The sequence below is a fragment of the Zingiber officinale genome, chromosome 7B (genome assembly GCF_018446385.1).
Source record: "Zingiber officinale cultivar Zhangliang chromosome 7B, Zo_v1.1, whole genome shotgun sequence".
Classification (NCBI taxonomy): Eukaryota; Viridiplantae; Streptophyta; class Magnoliopsida; order Zingiberales; family Zingiberaceae; genus Zingiber; species Zingiber officinale.
Window position 1 is genome coordinate 97,337,628 of NC_055999.1, and position 19,269 is coordinate 97,356,896.

Consider the following 19,269-nt stretch of genomic DNA (forward strand, 5'->3'; position numbering starts at 1 on the left):
CCGTCGATAATTACCGACAGAATTATATATTCTGTTGATAATTACTGACAAAATCCTAATTCTGTCGAAAAACTCTAAAAATTTTCATATTTTCGAATGGAAGTTAATTTCCGTCAGCAATGTCGAATAAATACTGACGGAAAAAAAATCTATCGGTATATTATGTTGGTAAACCAAGAAATTTTTTTAATGACTTTCATATAATAAAATTTTTAAAAACAAATTAATTAAATAATAAATAAATAATTATTAATTGAATTTTAAAAAACTAATAGAAAATGTATTGTTTAGTGTTCTTATGCTAGGTGAATGTCTAGTTCGGCTTCGGTTTTGAAAACATTGTAGCATTTTACACACTCAAAAGCATTCTCTCTATCGTGACGATTATTGTTAAGCTTTTTTGAGATCATTTTCTGAATGATATCTTTTTATAGTAGGACGGCTTATGGCCCAGCGATTAATTGAACTGTAAAACGGACGGATTTTATAGAGATACAGCAAAGCAATTGTATATATAATATTCGATAATTTATCGTACCTAAGTTTCTGAATTCATCGAAAAACACATGCTATGTATTTATCAAAGGATGTGCTTTTTCAAATGTATTTCCCGTTCTATTCTCCTGATAAATCTAATATTTTTTGTTATTTTTTCTCTACTATTTCTCTCTCTTCTATGCATGTAATTTCTCGCTTATTCTTCTTCTTCTCTCCTCTCTTTCTTCTTTTTTTATGCATGCATAACGTATGGATAATATTTTATAAGATTTAATTGATTTTTTATAATATTTTAATACATTTGGAGAAATTGAAATAAATAATGGATAGTATATTTAAACTCTTGCAACCTTAGAAATCCACATGAATGGATATCATCTGAGATATCTAGGTCCATCAATGTGTTTTAACTGAAAGCTACTAACGAACCTATAGAGCTTCGATTGCATCTATTTCAGTTCTTATGGATTTTTGAGGTCGTAATAAATTCAAATATGTTATCTATTATTTATTTTGGCTTCTCAGAGATGTTAAAATATAATAAGGAAGAATCGTCAAAAAACTCCACGTTGGTCTTGATATGTATCATATTAGGTCCAATGTAGAAAATTTTAGCGATTCTTCCTTATTACATTTTAACATCTTTGAGAAGCCGAAATAAATAATAGGTAGCATATTTGGACTCCTTACAACTCCAGAAATCTACAGGAACTGAAATGGGTACAATCGGAGCACTCTAAGTCCATCATTTAGTTTAAGTCAAAACTCACTAATGGACCTAGAGATCTCAGATTGTATCCATTTTAGTTGCTATGGATTTCTGGATTTGCAAGGAGTTCAAATATGCTATTCATTGTTTATTTTGACTTCTCGAAGATGCTAAAAATATAATAAGGAAAAATCATTAAAATTCTTCATGTTGAACCTGATATGAAATCATATTATACCTAATGTGGGTCTGATATCATTTCATATCTGGCCCACGTTGGGCTTGATATGATACATATTAGGCTCAACGTGGAGTTTTTTTAACAATTCTTCTTTATTATTTTTTAACACATCCGAGAAGTTAAAATAAACAATGAATATTATATTTAAATTATTTGCAACTTCAGAAATTCATAGGAACTTAAATGGATGTAATCAGAGCTCTCTAGATCCGTTAGTGGATTTTAACCGAAATTCACTAATAAACGTAAAGAGTTTTGATTGAATCAATTTCAGTTTCTATGAATTTATAAAGTTATAAGGAGTTTAAATATGTTATCCGTTTATTTCAAAATTTTCCCATGTATTAAAATATTATAAAAAAAGATGAAGAAAGAGGAGAGGAGAGGAAAAATAAACAGTAAATTATATTCATATGGGAGAGAATAAATAAAGAGAGAGAAAAATAATAGAGAAAAAAAAAATTAGAAGAAGTTAGATTTGTTAGAGGGTAGAATCAAAATTGTATTTGAAAAGATATACCCTCATAAATACTAAAATAACATGTGCCGTTTGGGCGATTCAAAAACGTCATTTGGTAAATTATCATATAATATTATGTAAGCTTTGAACTGTGTGTGAGATTTTGGAAAAATCTCGAATGTTCAAGTACGAAGAGATTTTGTTAAAATTACAAAAGCTAGTTTCACCAAAGCTTGGCCACTTTCTTCGTCAAATGGAATGAGACTCAATATTCACGAGTCTCAAGTCCGAAATCCATCAAAGTCCTAATTGTCCATTCGAACATTCATATACTTATCCTAAATTAAAATTTTATTTTTGAATTTATATTTTATATATAAAAATATCTATATCAACTATCCAATTTGATGCAGTTATTGAATAAGTGTGAATGAAGAAGAGGTGGAAGAGAAGAAGCTCCATTGTGAATGGGACTTTAGTTCCACATTGGAAGTTTCAAGGTAAGTTTGTTGGTTTATATTGATTCATATGCATTGAGGATGTAAACAAATGCATGGGGAGAGACTCTCTCTCACACGTGGGTGCGTAGGGGGGTGCAAATCCAGGGCCCGGATTGCATTGAACCAAGTTGACTCGTGCGCGAGCGCGACCTGCGCACACGAATGTCAGACCGGTCAGGGCAAAATTTGCCCAAGCGGAACAACCAACTGGTGGAGTTCGCGGTCAGACCGTTGTATCCTGGGAAACAGACCTCCCAAATAAGCCTCGAAGCACAGCCGGAGGTGGGGGCGAATCTATTTCAAGGAAACTGCTACTTGCAAGCCTCGGTCAGCTTACCGACCCGGCTGACCGACCGACCGATCTGCCCTCTGCTCGGCCGATCCGCCCGCTCGGCAACACAGACTAGTGGCTCAGCCGATCTTCTTGCTCGGCAATTCTTCGGCTCGGAGCACAGGTCATCTCTACTGTAAGTTGAATTTAAATCAGTGCTATTTGAATTCAGCTAATACCCCTAAAATCTCTGGCAGATTGTTTGTGTCTAAAACAGAATCGTTTCTGTTGAGATGGCCACGAAACAAAATGTTGAGGTGCAACAGACTCAACAAGTGCAGGCCCCCTCCACCCCGATTGGAACTGTGCCAATCAGTCATGGGGAAAAGCCAGAGACTGAACTTCAAAAGGTGGCAGCAGAAGATGCTCTTCTACCTGACCACGCTCAACCTGGCTCGGTTCTTGACTGAGGACCCTCCCAAGCGAGCTGAGGATGCTCTGATGCGCAGACCATCAGTACAGTGGAGGCATGAACTCATTCTGAGTTCCTTTGTCGAAACTACATCCTCAACTGCCTTGCCGACTCGCTGTACGCTGTGTATTGCATGAAGAGAACGGCTAAGGAGCTGTGGGAGTCCCTGGACAAGAAATACAAGACGGAGGATGCAGGGGCAAAGAAGTTCATCGTGGGCTGATTCCTGGACTACAAGATGGTTGACTCCAAGACTGTGATCAGCCAAGTCCAGGAGCTTCAGGTGATCTTGCACGAGATCCACTCAGAAGGGATGGTTCTGAGTGAAACCTTCCAGGTGGCTGCTATCATTGAGAAGCTGCCTCTCGGCTGGAAGGACTTCAAGAACTACCTGAAGCACAAGCGGAAGGAGATGAATGTGGAGGAACTCATTGTTCGACTTCGCATCGAAGAAGACAACAAGAGTTCAGAGAGGAAACTGTTCTCTTAGGCTACTGTGAAAGCCAACGTGGTCGAGCACGGTCAAAGCTCGAAGCGGAAGAACCCCAAGTCTTCCAATATGGGACCCAGAGGAGGCATCAACAAGAAGAAGTTCTCTGGGAAGTGCTTCAACTGTGACAAAGTGGGTCACAAATCTTCTGAGTGCAGAAAGCCAAAGAAGAAGCAAGAGGCCAACGTGAACGAGGGACCAGAAATGGACGACCTCTGCGTTGTGGTCTCTGAGTTGAACCTGATTGGTTCAAACCTGCGGCAATGGTGGATCGATAGTGGAGCCACCAGACATGTGTGCTGCAACAAGGAGCTGCTCCACAACTTCGAGGAAGTCACTGGAGACAAACTGTTCATGGGGAACTCAGCAACCTCGGACATCATGGGCCAAGGAAAGGTGGTACTGAAGATGACCTCGGGCAAGGACCTCACTCTGAACAATGTTCTGTATGTTCCAGAGATTCAGAAGAATCTAGTGTCCGGATCACTTTTGAGCAAGCATGGCTTTCGCATTGTTTTTGAGTCGGACAGAGTTGTATTATCCAAAAAATGGAATGTTTGTAGGAAGAGGCTATGTATCTGATGGGCTGTTTAAGCTCAATGTAATGGTCATTAGACCCAAGATAAATAAAGATGAAAGCTCTTCCACTTATATGCTTGAGTCTTCGTGTTTGTGGCATGGTAGACTAGGACATGTTAACTACGATGTGTTGCGTAGATTAATAAACATGTAAAGCATACCTACATTCCACCTTGACCCAAAACACAACTGTGAGATTTGTGTTGAAGCGAAAATGACAAGGTCATCCTTTCAACATATTGAAAGAAGTAATGAACCACTTGACCTAATCCACACTGATGTGTGCGACCTAAAAGGTACACCAACACGTGGTGGTAATAAATACTTCATCACTTTTGTAGATGATAACACAAAATATTGTTATGTGTATCTTCTCAAAAGTAAGGATGAAGCTATAGAGAAATTTGCTCTCTATAAGAATGAGATTGAAAACCAACTTAATAGGAAAATTAAGGTGCTTCGAAGTGACCGAGGCGGTGAATATGTGTCACCGTTCGCTGAGTTGTGTGCTGAACATGGGATCAGACACGAAACAACAGCTCCATATACTCCTCAGCAAAACGGAGTTGTTGAGCGAAAGAATCGAACTCTTAAGGAGATGATTAATGCTCTTCTATTAAGCTCTGGATTACTAGAGTCCATGTAGGGGAAAGCTGTGTTAACAGCTAATTACCTTTTAAATAAGGTGCCCCGGAAGAAAATAGATAAGAGCCTTTATGAGTTGTGGAATGAAAGACGACCGTCCTACAAATATTTACGAATGTGGGGGTGTCTTGCCAAAGTGTTGGTACCTGATCCGAAAAGGATTAAGATAGGACCAAAGACTGTTGATTGCATATTTATTGGATATGCATATAACAGCAGTGCTTATCGATTTTGTGTGTATGAGTCACACGTACCGGAGATACACAGGAACTCGATAATCGAATCGAGAAATGCCTCATTCTTCGAGCATGTGTTTCCGTATAAGACCCGTGAGGATGCTAGCTCCTCAAAACGGGCAACCGAAACACAAGGCGAAGAAGAAGATGATGATGACGAGGAACCCGTGGAGGTTGAGCCTAGACGGGGCAAAAGAGCTCGGGTAGAAAAATCCTATGGATCGGATTTTATCACTTTCATGTTGGAGAGTGAGCCCCGAAGTTACTCAGAAGCTGTAGGCTCTTCTAATGGAACTCACTGGAAAGAGGCAATTGCATCTGAGATAGAATCTATCTTGCAAAATCACACTTGGGAACTTGTGGATCTTCCTCCGGGAATTAAACCACTAGGTTGCAAGTGGATCTTCAAGAAAAAAATGAAATCAGATGGCACAATCGATAAATACAAGGCCAGATTGGTAATTAAAGGATACCAACAACGAGAAGGTCTTGACTACTTCGATACATACTCTCCGGTATCGAGAATAACTTCCATTAGAGTATTGTTGGTTATTGCCGCTCTATGGAATCTCGAAGTACATCAAATGGATGTAAAGACAGCCTTTCTAAACGGGGATTTAGAAGAGGAAATCTATATGGACCAACCTGAGGGGTTTTTTGTGCCAGGACAGAAAAACAAGGTCTGTAGATTGGTGAAGTCATTATATGGCTTGAAACAAGCACCAAAGAAGTGACATGAGAAATTCGATAATGCCATGAAGCAATGTGGATTCAAGATCAATGAATGTGATAAATGTGTCTACATAAGAGCCACAGAGAGTGACTATGTCATCTTGTGCCTCTATGTAGACGACATACTTATCATTAGGAGCAATGATAAGATAATCAAATCCACTAAAGATATGTTGAACTCAAGATTTGACATGAAAGATATGGGCCTAGATGATGTGATTCTAGGAATCAAAATTCTTAGAACGATAGAAGGACTTGTTCTTGGTCAGTCCCATTACGTGGACAAGATTCTTGAGAAATTCACCAAGGGTGATACTGCGTTGGCACGAACGTTGATAGATACAAGTCAACATCTATCGAAAAATCGAGGTGAAAGTATCACGCAGATAGAGTACTCTCGAGTAATTGGAAGTCTGATGTACTTAATGAGTTGTACTCGACCAGACTTGGCCTACGCAGTAAGCAAACTGAGTAGATACACGAGTAATCCCGGTGTTGAGCACTGGAAAGGGATAACAAGAGTACTGAGGTACTTGAGATATACTCGTGAATATGGACTGCACTACACGAGATATCCTGCTGTGATCGAAGGATACAGCGATGCAAGTTGGATATCTGACATAAAAGACTCTAAGTCTACGAGTGGATATGTCTTCACTCTAGCAGGTGCAGTCATTTCCTGGAAATCTTCTAAGCAAACCGTAATAACCAGATCCACGATGGAATCTGAGTTTGTACCTCTTGACAAGTGTGGTGAAGAGGCTGAATGGCTACAACAATTCTTAGAAGATATTCCTCGATGGTCGAAATCTGTGCCGGCGATTTGCATACATTGCGATAGCCAATTAGTAATCGGTCGTGCACAGAGCCATCTGTATAATGGTAAGTCTAGACATATACGTCGAAGACATAATACCATTAGACAACTACTCTCAACTGGAGTTATCACTGTTGACTATGTGAAGTCAAAGGATAACCTAGCGGATTCGTTAACTAAGGGGTTAAATCGAGAGTTAGTAGCAAGCTCATCACAGGGAATGGGCTTGGTGCCGTTGTCAGCGATCAGTGCAGAGGACACCCAACCTATGCTGACTGGAGATCCCAAGAACTAGGTTCAAAGGGACAACTAATCTGCACTGAGTAGACACACTGTGGGGGGTAGCCCATTGAAACAGTGACTAGAGCAGGATAAGCTAATGAGCTTTTAATGATCAAAAAGAGTAGATGGTAACTCTTGAGAGATCACCTATGTGAGAAAGAAGTGGGGCCGCTTCGAAGAGAATTGGAGGCACAATTCTTAGAGCTTCTCACAGAACCAGGCGTGTTCATGGCCAAGAACGAACACACTCATGAGAACTGAATTGTATCAGGGAGAGTTTTGGGTGAGATTTGTCACTGCTTACACAGACGGCAGTATAGTTCAAGGACATCATGTCTACTATCAGCCAGTAAGCAACCAGATCTTCACAAGGGAAGGTTCAAAGGGTAAAACCTACTTTTCCTATACTTGACTCAACTGCTGAATGCTATCACATACCCTATATCCATTCATGTGGGGGATTGTTGAATAAGTGTGAATGGAGAAGAGGTGGAAGAGAAGAAGCTCCATTGTGAATGGGACTTTAGTCCCACATTGGAAGTTTCTGTTGGAACTCCAAGGTTGTTTTGGTGTGATCAACAAGTTAAGTTAGGTCCTGTGTATTTAACCTTGTGTTTAAGTGTGCAGGAGCTTAGGAACACAGGTAGTCGAGCGGAAGATGCAGCTAGCGAGAAGGACGGCACGCTGTGCGTCCAAGGGACGAGGCGCTGCGGAAGAGTACACCGGCGGACGAGAAGGAAGCGCGCGGTGGTTCCGAGGGACGAAAGCTGGAGCGGAAGATTGCTCGGGGAGCAAGAGACGCAGCTAGCGAGAAGGTCGACGACCGAGGGACAAAGACTGCGGATGAGTACGCTGGCGGACGAGAAGGAAACACGCGGTAATTCCGAGGGACGAGAAACCGAAGGGAAGCACGCTCGAGAAGACCGAAAGTTGAGTTCAGGTGAGCCCTTTTCCGGATGGCAGAGATCACCCAAGCGAGCGGATCCGGAGGAGAAGAACCAGACCGAGGAGGGACTGAACCAGAGAAGAGGTCCCGGACAAAAAAGTCAACGCTGTTGACTTTGGGCTCCGGGGAGCCCGGAACAGTCCGGGGCGCCCGGAGCCATCCGGGGCGCCCGGACCCTGATTTTGACCAGGATCGCGATTTACGCGATCTGAACGTTGGGAGATAAAGTTTTATCCCCCTAGGGCGCCCGGAACCCTTCCAGGCGCCCCGACCAAGGCTATAAACTCAGTAATTAGCATTCCAAACACTTGTGCGCTCACTGTTCTAGTTTAGCTTCTGTTTTTGTGCTTTCACCGGTGTAAGAGGCTTCTCCGCCCGAAGGAGTTTTTAGTGCGATTACTTTCCTTGGATTAACAACCTCCCCGGTTGTAACCAAGTCAAACACGGTGCCTCGTTTCTTTCTTGTATTTCTGCTTAGCTAATTTTATACAAGTGTTAATTTAAGAGTTCGAGAAGGGTTGCTTTTGTTTTTGATTTTACAGGGCTATTCAACCGCCCCTTCTAGCCGGCCCAACGGTCCTACAAGTGGTATCAGAGCCAAGGCGCTTCAGGAGGACTAACCGCTGAACGAAGCAACGAGATGGCCGGACCAAGCATTCACCCGCCAAAATTCGAAGGGGATTTTGCTACTTGGAAAAAACATATGCAGGTATTTCTTACAACAGATATTGAATTATTTTTAACAATGAAACTTGGTTTTCAAGCTCCAGAGGATAAGGAAATAGATAAATGGACAAAAAAGGAGCAGGCCGACTTCGTGGCGAACGGCAAAGCAGAGTACCATCTACTGAGCGTTCTTCTGCCTCAAGAAGTCAACAGGATTGGTAAATACAACTCTGCAAAGGAACTTTGGGAGAAATTCCTCGAGCTGCACGAAGGAACGTCCGAAGCAAAGCTCGCCAGAAGAGATCTGCTTCGCAATCAGCTCACCAGCCTGCGACTTGGGGAAGACGAGAAATTATCATCGGACTTTCGAATCTCGGAGAAAAGGTAAGTAACCGAGATTCGCTCAGGTACGCTCTAAATTCCTTTCCTAGAAATACCAAATGGGCATCATTAGTAGATGCATTTTATATTTCTAAAGATTTAGAAAAGATTTCATTAGAAGAATTCTTTTCAACATTTGAAGTGCATGAGTCAAGATGTGCAGGAATGAAGGAGCCTAAAAACAATGTCGCCCTCAAAGCCTAGAGAGACGAACCAGAATCGGAATCCTCTCTCGACGACGAGGAAATGGTAATGATGGTAAGAAGATTCAAGAAACTTTGTAAATCCAGATCTACTAATCATCCGCAGGGAAAGAAGAGAAGAACGATCCGCTGCTACCACTGCGATGAAGAAGAGCACGTCAAGGACAACTGCCCCAAGCTGAAGAACAAGGACAAGGAGAAGGGTAAGAAGCCTATCCAAAAGCGAAAGGCCCTAAAGGCGACGTGGGACGATACATCGTCCGAATCGGAAGTCGAAGCTTTCTCCGGACTCGCACTGATGGCGAGTCATCAAGACGACGACTGCGATTCAAGCTCTTCCGAAATGAGCATCGAGAGCATCGATGAAGGGGGAGACACGTCAGAAGAAAGCATCAGCTCAGGAGGAGAAACGGACAACGAGATCGAAAAGGTAAGTCAGGTACGATCTCTTCCTCCCGATAAAATGTTTAAGTTCGTTAAACTTTTAACAAAAGATTGCTGCAAATTAGAAAGTGAAAATAAAAATTTAAAAGTAATTCTAGCTAAGTCTTGTCCCTTAGAAGAATTAGATAAATTAAAACTAGCAAATGAAAATTTGAAACTTGAAAATGATGATTTGAAAATGCAAGTAGATAACTTGAGAAACCATGCATGTTCATCTAAAACTAATGTTAGAAGATTTAATAATTTAAATTGGTACTTTAAATATCACCCTGGACAAATTAGAAACATTTCAAGAAAATATGTTCCTAAAAACCTTTTAGTTAATCCAGTAGGCTGGAACCTATATTGGGTTCCGAAGTCATGCTTAAACTAATTTTAAAATTAAAAGTAGCGCTTTAAGTGAGAAAATTAAACAAAGAATTTCTTTATGAGGCTTTGTCTAAGGAAGTGGTTGTTGCTCCAATAACCAAGAAGGCCTAGTGCCTCGCCACGACCTGGAAGCCAAAATATTGAAATAAATGTTTAATTAACTTACTAATGAAGCATTAATACAAGAATTAATTAGTGCTTGAAAAAGGTTATTCAAAACATTTTATTTCAAATTAGAAATTTACTTAGAAATTTTTTGTGCCTAAGTCAATATTTAAAAAAAAAATACTTAAAAATGTAAGTTAGGATTTTTTTTAAATTAAATTTTTTTAGGATTTTTTTATACTTAGAAATATTCTCAAAAAATCATTTTTTTTCTAAGTTAAGAACTTTTTTTTAAACTAGAAATCTCAGCTTAAATTACTTAGAAAATTTTTCTAAATCTCTTAAAAATTTAGAATTACTTTTCTAAGTCTTTAACCCTTAGATTGTTTTTCTTGGAACCCCATTTTTTTTGTGATCAAAGGGGGAGAAGGGAAAGTATAAGTCTAGGGGGAGGTAGGTAGATAGATTTAATTTTGTCTATCTTTTTACACTTAAATTGCAATTTAAGTTAATTTACTTAATTCTATTTTATGTCTATTTTAACCCTAGCTTAACTTGGGTTGATCACACCAAAAAGAGGGAGATTGTTGGAACCCCAAGGTTATTTTGGTGTGATCAACAAGTTAAGTTAGGTCCTGTGTATTTAACCTTGTGTTTAAGTGTGCAGGAGCTTAGGAACACAGGTAGTCGAGCGGAAGACGCAGCTAGCGAGAAGGATGGCACGCTGTGCGTCCGAGGGACGAGGCGCTGCGGAAGAGTACACCGGCGGACGAGAAGGAAGCGCGCGGTGGTTCCAAGGGACGAAAGCTGGAGCGGAAGATTGCTCCGGGAGCAAGAGACGCAACTGTTCGAGGGACAAAAGCTATGGATGAGTACGCTGGCGGACGAGAAGGAAACACGCGGTGATTCCGAGGGACGAGAAGCTGAAGCAAAATCTTGCTCAAGGAGAAGGCCGAAAGTTGGGTTCAGGTGAGCCCTATTCTGGATGGTCGAAATCACCCAAGCAAGTGGAGCCAGAGCAGAAGACCCAAACCGATGCGAGCGGAACCGAAGAAGGAGGTCGGGACCAAAAATTAGCAAAGGGCTGATTTTTTGCCCCGAGGCGCCCGGACCAGACCGGGGTGCCCGGAACCCGAATTTTAGCCAATTCAACGTTGTGTTTGAATGTTACCTTAGGGATAAAGTTTTATCTCATTCCAGGCGCCTGGAACCCTCAGGGCGCCACCAAGGCTATAAATATAGCCTTGGTCCGAGCTTTCATCAACTCAAGAATTAGCATTCCAACACTTGTGCGCTCCATTTTCAGTTTAGCTTCCTGTGCTTTCACCGGTGTAAGAGGCTTCTCCGCCCGAAGGAGTTTTTAGTGCTATTACTTTCCTTGGATTAACAACCTCCCCGGTTGTAACCAAATCAAACACGGTGCCTCGTTTCTTTCTTGTATTTCTGCTTAGCTAATTTTATACAAGTGTTAGTTTAAGAGTTCGAGAAGGGTTGCTTTTGTTTTTTATTTTACAGGGCTATTCAACCGCCCCTTCTAGTCGGCCCAACGGTCCTACAGTTTCAAGGCAAGTTTGTTGGTTTATATTGATTCACATGCATTGAGGATGTGAATAAATGCATGGGGAGAGGCTCTCTCTCACGCGTGGGTGCGCAGGGGGGGGGGTGCAAATCCAGGGCCCGGATTGCATTGAACCAAGTTGACTCGTGTGCGAGCACGACCTGCGCACACGAATGCCGGACCGGTCTGGACAAAATTTGCCCAAGCGGAACAACCAACATTTTGCCACATATATCTTTTTGCTGCTTGTGTAACGGATGCATTAAAGGAAAATTAATGCATAATCAAAACGGCCAAGTGAAAAGCTGGCGTTGAATAATGATCATTAATGGTGTCCTTTGGTCTTGAGCTCCTATATAAGGAGGCTGCGACCTCAGGCAAAAGGTTACGCAGATAACACAGCAAAAGCAAGAAAAAGCTCTCCTCCTCATTCCCCTTCTCTGTCGTGCAACTCCTGCTCAACAGATTGCCCGCGGTAGCTTTCGGGTACCACCCAGTTCGCCGTGACCATCGGTGCTTGGTGGAGTTCGCGGTCAGACCGTTGTATCCTGGGAAACAGACCTCCCAAATAAGCTTCGAAGCACAACCGGAGGTGGAGACGAATCTGTTTCAAGGAAACTGCTACTTGCAGGCCTCGGTCAGCTTGCCCGGTCGGGATTTTGCCCGACCTTACTGCTCTTTCGAGACTGCTCTGCAGACCTGGTCTTCTGTTCTGCAGATATGCTCTGAACAGACCTGGTCATTCTACTCTAAACAGACCTGGTCTTCCTTCCTGTCAAGACTTGTTCTGCTGCATGCCGACCCAGCTGACCGACCGACCCGCCGACCCGGCCGACCGACCGACACGCCGACTAGACCAACCGACCGACCCACCAACCCGGTTGACTGACCGACCCGCCGACCCGGCCGACCGACCGACCGACCCGGCTGACCGACCGACCTCATCTCGACCGATCTGCTTGGCCGATCTGCCCTCTGCTCGGGCGATCCGCCGGCTCGGTAACACAGACTAGTGGCTCAGCCGATCTTCTTGCTCGGCAATTCTTCAGCTCGGAGCATAAACCAGCCCCTGCTGGCAGTCTGAGATTATCCGCTCAGGTCATCTCTACTGTAAGTTAAATTTAAATCAATGCTATTTGAATTCAGCTAATACCCCTAAAATCTCCGGCAGATTGTTTGTGTCTAACAGCGGTGATAAAAGAGGATCCATTGAGCACGGATCAAAGGAATGAGATGACAGTCAGTATGAAGGTCAAAGTCAAGGAGGTCAATATTATGAGACCAGCGAACTCACCAAAGGGTGGTTGGGCTAGCTTAGTCTCGATTGTAATGGCTGAGCAGAAATGTAGCTCCCTAACCGACAACGGATGGGGCCGAGCAGAAGACCCGTTCAACAAGGATCACCAGCCAATGCAGATCAGCAGAGCATGGCTTAGTTGGGCGGACCAGCAACCGGCCGAGGGATCAATATGGGTCGAGCGGAGAACCACTCAGTCAATCAGGAGACATGCTGCTCAGCGACCATCCCGCTTCTCCAAACACAGAGACCACGGACGTACCTCTCAGTATCCTTTTGGGAGATAGCACCGCTGACACCGAGTATGGTCAACAAGCATATCGTACAGCAGAAGCTTCCACTGTCACATCAGAGATGCTCGCCCCGTTAAGGTATGGTGTCAGGAGCACTTTCCTAACAATTCCTTTCATGAAAAATTTGAGGAAGCGTGTCCGCCTAGGGAAGTGTGCACACAAGCTACAAGTTCTCTATATAAAAGGGGGTCCAAGCACCGGTAGAGGTACGCTTTTCATACACGTGCGTTGCTTGTTTCTACTGTTGCTTCACATATTTTCTTCTTTCGGTGTCTGACTTAAGCATCAGAAGGTCAACGCTGGGACTCCTTCCTCAGTCCAGCACTAACGACTTTGTGTTGCAGAGCGGAGCGGCATCTACGCCCGATCAACCCAGGAGCCACGTCATCAGCTTTCTATCTCCACGATTTCCGAATAGAATCACTATCTATTCCCTAATTATATATTGAGCAATGATATGCTCAAGGAAAAAAACTCAAGGAATAGCTCAAGGATAGACACATAAAGTCATGGCCCACCATTTCACTTTTTGTGGGTCCCATCATTTTATGTGTCTATCCTTGAACTTTTCTTTGAGTTTTTTTCCTTGAGCATATCATTTTTCTTATATATTTTATAAATAATAATCCTGTAAATTTAAAAAATATATTCTAATCCTTAAATATTAAAATACTATTGGACACTCCTCTTGTTGTAACAAAATTATCTCACATCCGTCTAATAATAAAAACATATAAAAGGAAAATAATAATAATAATAATAATAATAATAATAATAAATAAATATATGATAATTTATAGAAAAATTGATACATTCTTCCGTGAAAGTGGATATCTAACTTTAAATTTTAATGTGAAGGATGCTCTGATTATTTATTAATCGTCCTCCAGTGCTTCCTCACAGCCGCCGTCGGATTGCCGTGACACCGCTCACTATATCATCAAGTTCAAGAACGTTAACTTACATTAACGTTGTTAAAAATATGAATAAAATTAAAAGTTTGGGTGGAAATATATTATCTTGATCATCTCATTCATGAGATTTGAAGGTATCTCTAGCTGGTCATTATGTATACCCTTGTTAGTGTTTCCAATTGACGGTTACAATTATAGGAGTTGAATCGATTATTTTTTTAAAATAATTAATTTGTGTTTAAAAATTCATTATTCTCATGTAGTGGATCAAATTAATATTTAAATATATTTATATAATAAAAAAAAATAGACGAACACATAGAAATTATTTTTTAGTTCTCTAAATTTATAAGTCAATTTTAACCTTAGAGAGTTTGGAATGATATGAAATCAATTTCTATGTGTGTTTTTTAATTTTATTAATTATATAAATGACCTCAAATATTAATTTGATCCATTATATTGACAGTAGTGATTTTTAAAATATGAATATATTCGAAAAATCTAATTTATGTTCAAAAAATTACCTCTCAATGTACTAGGTCAAATTATTGTTTAAGTTCATGGATATAATTATAAAAACTAAACGAACTCATATGAACTAGTTTCACGTCATTCTGAACCCTCTAGATTTATCAACTGATTTTGATCGAATGAATTTAAAGAGTTTTGGTTAAAATCGGCTAATAGATTTAGACAGTTTGGAATGATATGAAACCAGATTCTATGTGTTCGTCTAGTTCTTCTGATTGTATACATGTTATCAAATATCAATTTGATTCATGATATTGAGAGTATTTTTTGAACACGAATTAATTTTTCGGATACATTCATATTCAAAAAATTACTACTCTCAATACAGTAGTTCAAATTGATATTTGAGAGCATTTATATAATCAAGAGAACCAGACGAATATATAGGATATGGTTTTATGTTATTATGATCTCTTTAGGTGGATCAACCGATTTTAGATGAAATTGACTGATAGACTTAGAGAACTTGGAATGACATGAAATTAATTCATTTGTGTTCGTTTAATTCTCTTGATTATATAAATGTCTTCAAATATCAATTTGATTTATTATATTAAGAGTAATAATTTTTTTGAACATGAATTAATCATTATATAAAAAAATTAAAAAGTTAAATTGTTTTCAAAGGAAATGATGTTATAAACCTGATTTCTATTCCCCCTTTTTTTTTTTTTTTTATAGATATTGGATATTTACTTAATTGTTGTGTAGGCCGTGAACCATTTAGCATCTGTTCCAAGACTTTCAACTTGGCATTAACTCGATATTAGATTGAGTAAATTATCTAGTAACATCTTCCTGCAATTTCACCAGATGGTTTGCCTCCTTGAATTTTAATTGCAATTTCAATTATAACAAACAATAATATATATTCATCTAATTGTTAGCGGATTTCCTTATTTATAAAGAAAAAATAAAATAAACTTTAAATTATGACATTTTTATTGATAAAGAAGAGAAAAACAAAATAAATGCTATAAGATTTATACTCGCTCTTCATTGAGTTTGCTTTACAAATTAAAAAGAAAACAAGATTATACAAAACAATATGAATAATCAATCCTTCATACATTTATCTCGATCATCATTCATAGAGCTCCATGGATGGCACGAACCAAATTGGCGGAGGTAACATAATTTCATATGGCAAACAACAACGCTTAAACTTTTTTTGTTCCAAATCGAAGAAGCCAATATCCAAATTTGATCTACCTATATCTGCATTGCATCTTGATCCCTCCCAAGTGTCAGTGAAGTAGATACAATTTGCTTTGAGTCCGGCAAAATCTTCGATCGATAATAAATAAGTATTATTCATGCCTATAAAAATAGACTTGTTTCCCAAACATCTAACTTCATCCCAATAAGAACCACTCTCACAATTATATTTGAAAACCATAAATCCTACGGTCTCATTCTTTATAGGATCATCATCAGAAGCATCTAGATAAACATAATCTGCACGTCTCAAAATTAGGAATAGTTCGCCAGTGCTTGAGAATGCCAAGTAATGATAATGATATTTATGAATTAAAGATAAGGAGTCTGAGAATTCAATGTCGCCATCATTGATTACTCTTTTGATAGGATCATCTCCACTAAGGTCAATCGCAACAATCTCTGAAGAACCTATTAGAGCATAAAATAATCCATCGTAATAAATAATGTCACACACATAAAAATCTAGATTTATCCACTTGGATGCGCCTGCTTTAGTGTAGCCAATTGGAAATCCATTACAAATAACCATGGCCATATAATTATTGGGAGTTGGATTTGAGGAGAAGATGACTTTCTCTATGCGGTAGTCACGACAAGTTTCAATTTCATGAAAGTAAGAATTTCCATCTTCCTTATAGAATGTGTAACCGCCAGGTACAGGTTCACAAGGGAAAAGGTTAAGCAAAGAAGGGAGATCGATTTGAGCGCCGCTAAGTGGATTCAAAAGGCTAACGTGAAAAGCTAAATCAACAATGGCAACCCAACCACCATTAGATCCAGCATAACACATGCCATGGAGCGGAGGCACCGGAGAAAACTTGAAGTAGGAATCATGCTCATTATCTGAAGGTAAAGGTAAAAAGGTACACGAGTCATCATCAATTTGTTGTGCGGGAAGAAGAAGCCAAGGGTATGGAACACTAACAGAAGGGAGAGCCGAACACCAAGACTTACACACGGTACGAAATACAATACGGTGTAGGAGTTGTAACTTCTCTCCGAGAAGTCTGAGAAGATCAAGAGGAAGCAACGACCAATCATGAGCATCATCATCCTCCATATTAGACTATCTTGTGTCTTTCAAAACGCTGAAATTGAGAGAGAAGAGAGGGCGATTTTTGCTTCACCAAAACTCGTGGATTAGGGATTGTTAGGTAAAGGCTGTATTATTCGTAGATGTGGTATGTTGCTTCTCGTCGACAAAAAATAATTTTAAATAACAGAATCCTCATTAATAGAAAAAATTATTTCCTAATTATCAGAATCCTAATTAACAGAATCCTAATTTTATGGATGATACATTTATCTCTTTAAGAATTCAAATTATTTTAAGAAAACAAACATATTAATTAATACCGGATAGAAATATGACAACAAGATAAATTTAAAAATCTATTCTTCATCACTAATTTATTTAAGAGTTAATACATCTGGAAGAGTTTAAGCCAGAAGACCGATAAACACTACAATTTCAAATATCATCTATACTATTCATCACTAATTCGCAAGATAGGTGTAGTAGTTACTTACTGCACAAGTAGCACGTTATAGCAACTATTGTACAAGTAGTTGCTACACATTGTAGCAACTACCGTCGAGTAGTTGCTACAACGTGTAGTAGTCAGAGCATGTATATTGAACCATAAATCCTAATAAAAAATATTGTACAAAGAAAAAAAAACAATTATTGAAGTAAGGGCTTATGATCGAGAATGGAGGGGTCAGGGGTGGGAGTGACGTCGGCTTTGTTTGCGGAGGCAGTTTGGGGAGCTTCCAACCCATTCGCAAAAAGCTCGCAATGCCTTTGATTAACTTGCGGCAAACGAGCAGAAAGGGAATTGGCGGCGGCAACAAAGAGTTTAGAGTGAATGCGTTTGAGCGAGGGAGCGGCTGGGAGGGAAAACATATTTGGGAAAGTATTTTGAAGATTTTGAGCAGAGGGCGAGCGGAGATAAATATTAACTAAAAAAAGTTTGTGACTGAGAGATAAAACAGATTTTGGAAAGTGTTTTGAATGTTTCCAGTCCGTTCGAAAAGAAGCTTGTGGTTGTATTTTCTGCTTAGCTTGCAGCGCCTTTGATTTCCTTGCAGCAGACATACCGGAATGGGTGTTGCCAGAAGGAGCGAGAGTGACATAAGACGATTGCAAAGGATGGAGCGAGACCGGGGAAAATTTAGATTTGGGGAAGTTGAGTAAAGGTTTTGAATAGAGGGCAAAAGGGGAGAGAGAATAAAAGGAATTTAATAATATAAACAAATTGAGCTGCCAACACCACTTCAGTGCGTCGCTCACGATTGCACAAGAGACTTCGAACATAATATCATTTCTCTCTCTATATATTTCTCTCTCTCTCTCTCTATATATATATATATTATGATATTTGACTTATGTCGACCATCCATGCATACTTAAAACAAAAATTAGTTTGAAAGTATTTTTTACTTAATACTATAACTCATCTCCTAAATCTTAAAGGCAAAACCCTAAATAACATACCTGCAAGTTAAAAAAAATAATAATAAAAGGATTTTTTTTACTTAACACTATAACCTAATCCTTAAACCCGAAAGGCAAAACCCTAAATGGTATACCTACAAAAAAAATAAAAAAAAGTTGAAATGCACGGTCATGGACGACACTCCATAGCATATATATGTTGTGGATGTTGTGCTACAGACTCCATCCACGGCAGCGTGATTTCCTTTTTTAAATTTTTTTAACTTGCGGGTATGCCATTTAGGATTTTGCCTTTAGGATTTAAGGGTTGGGTTACAATATCATGTAAAAAAAGTTCAAACTAAAAACATATTAAGTGTGCATAGGATTTGCGACGTAAGGTCTGCGACATATCAAACCTATAATATATATAAGGGATTGATCATGTCCGAGAGTCGAGTCGATAGGCGCTGGGGAGATGGCGCTCACATTGACTGGATGTAGACTGAAGATGACGTGGGCCTCCGACAAGCTAAGCCTGCAACCACAAGTCGTTAGTGCCGAGCCGGGGAGGGGTTCCCCGACGATGACCCTCTGACACTCAAGTCAGTCACCGGCGGCAAGCAAATGAAGTGGAGAAGAGAAAAGAGCAACAACGTAACTGTAGCTACAGTGGGAGTGAACCTACCTCCATCGAAGTTTGGAGGTCCTTATATAGAGCTCCTGAGAGGTGCATGCACGCTTCCCAAGGCATGCACGCTTCTTAGAGCATACATGGAAAGGAGGTGTCAAAAAAACGTGCCTGACGCGATACCTTAACTGCCTGAGCATATCCCTGCCGTGACAATGGAAGCTTCCACCGTACGATTCTCTGTTTGACTATGCCGCCAACCATGCCGCATGTCGGCGACACTGGTCCCTAGGAAGATATTCCTAACTGCTCCTTTTGTCCGTTACTGGGCCGAGCGG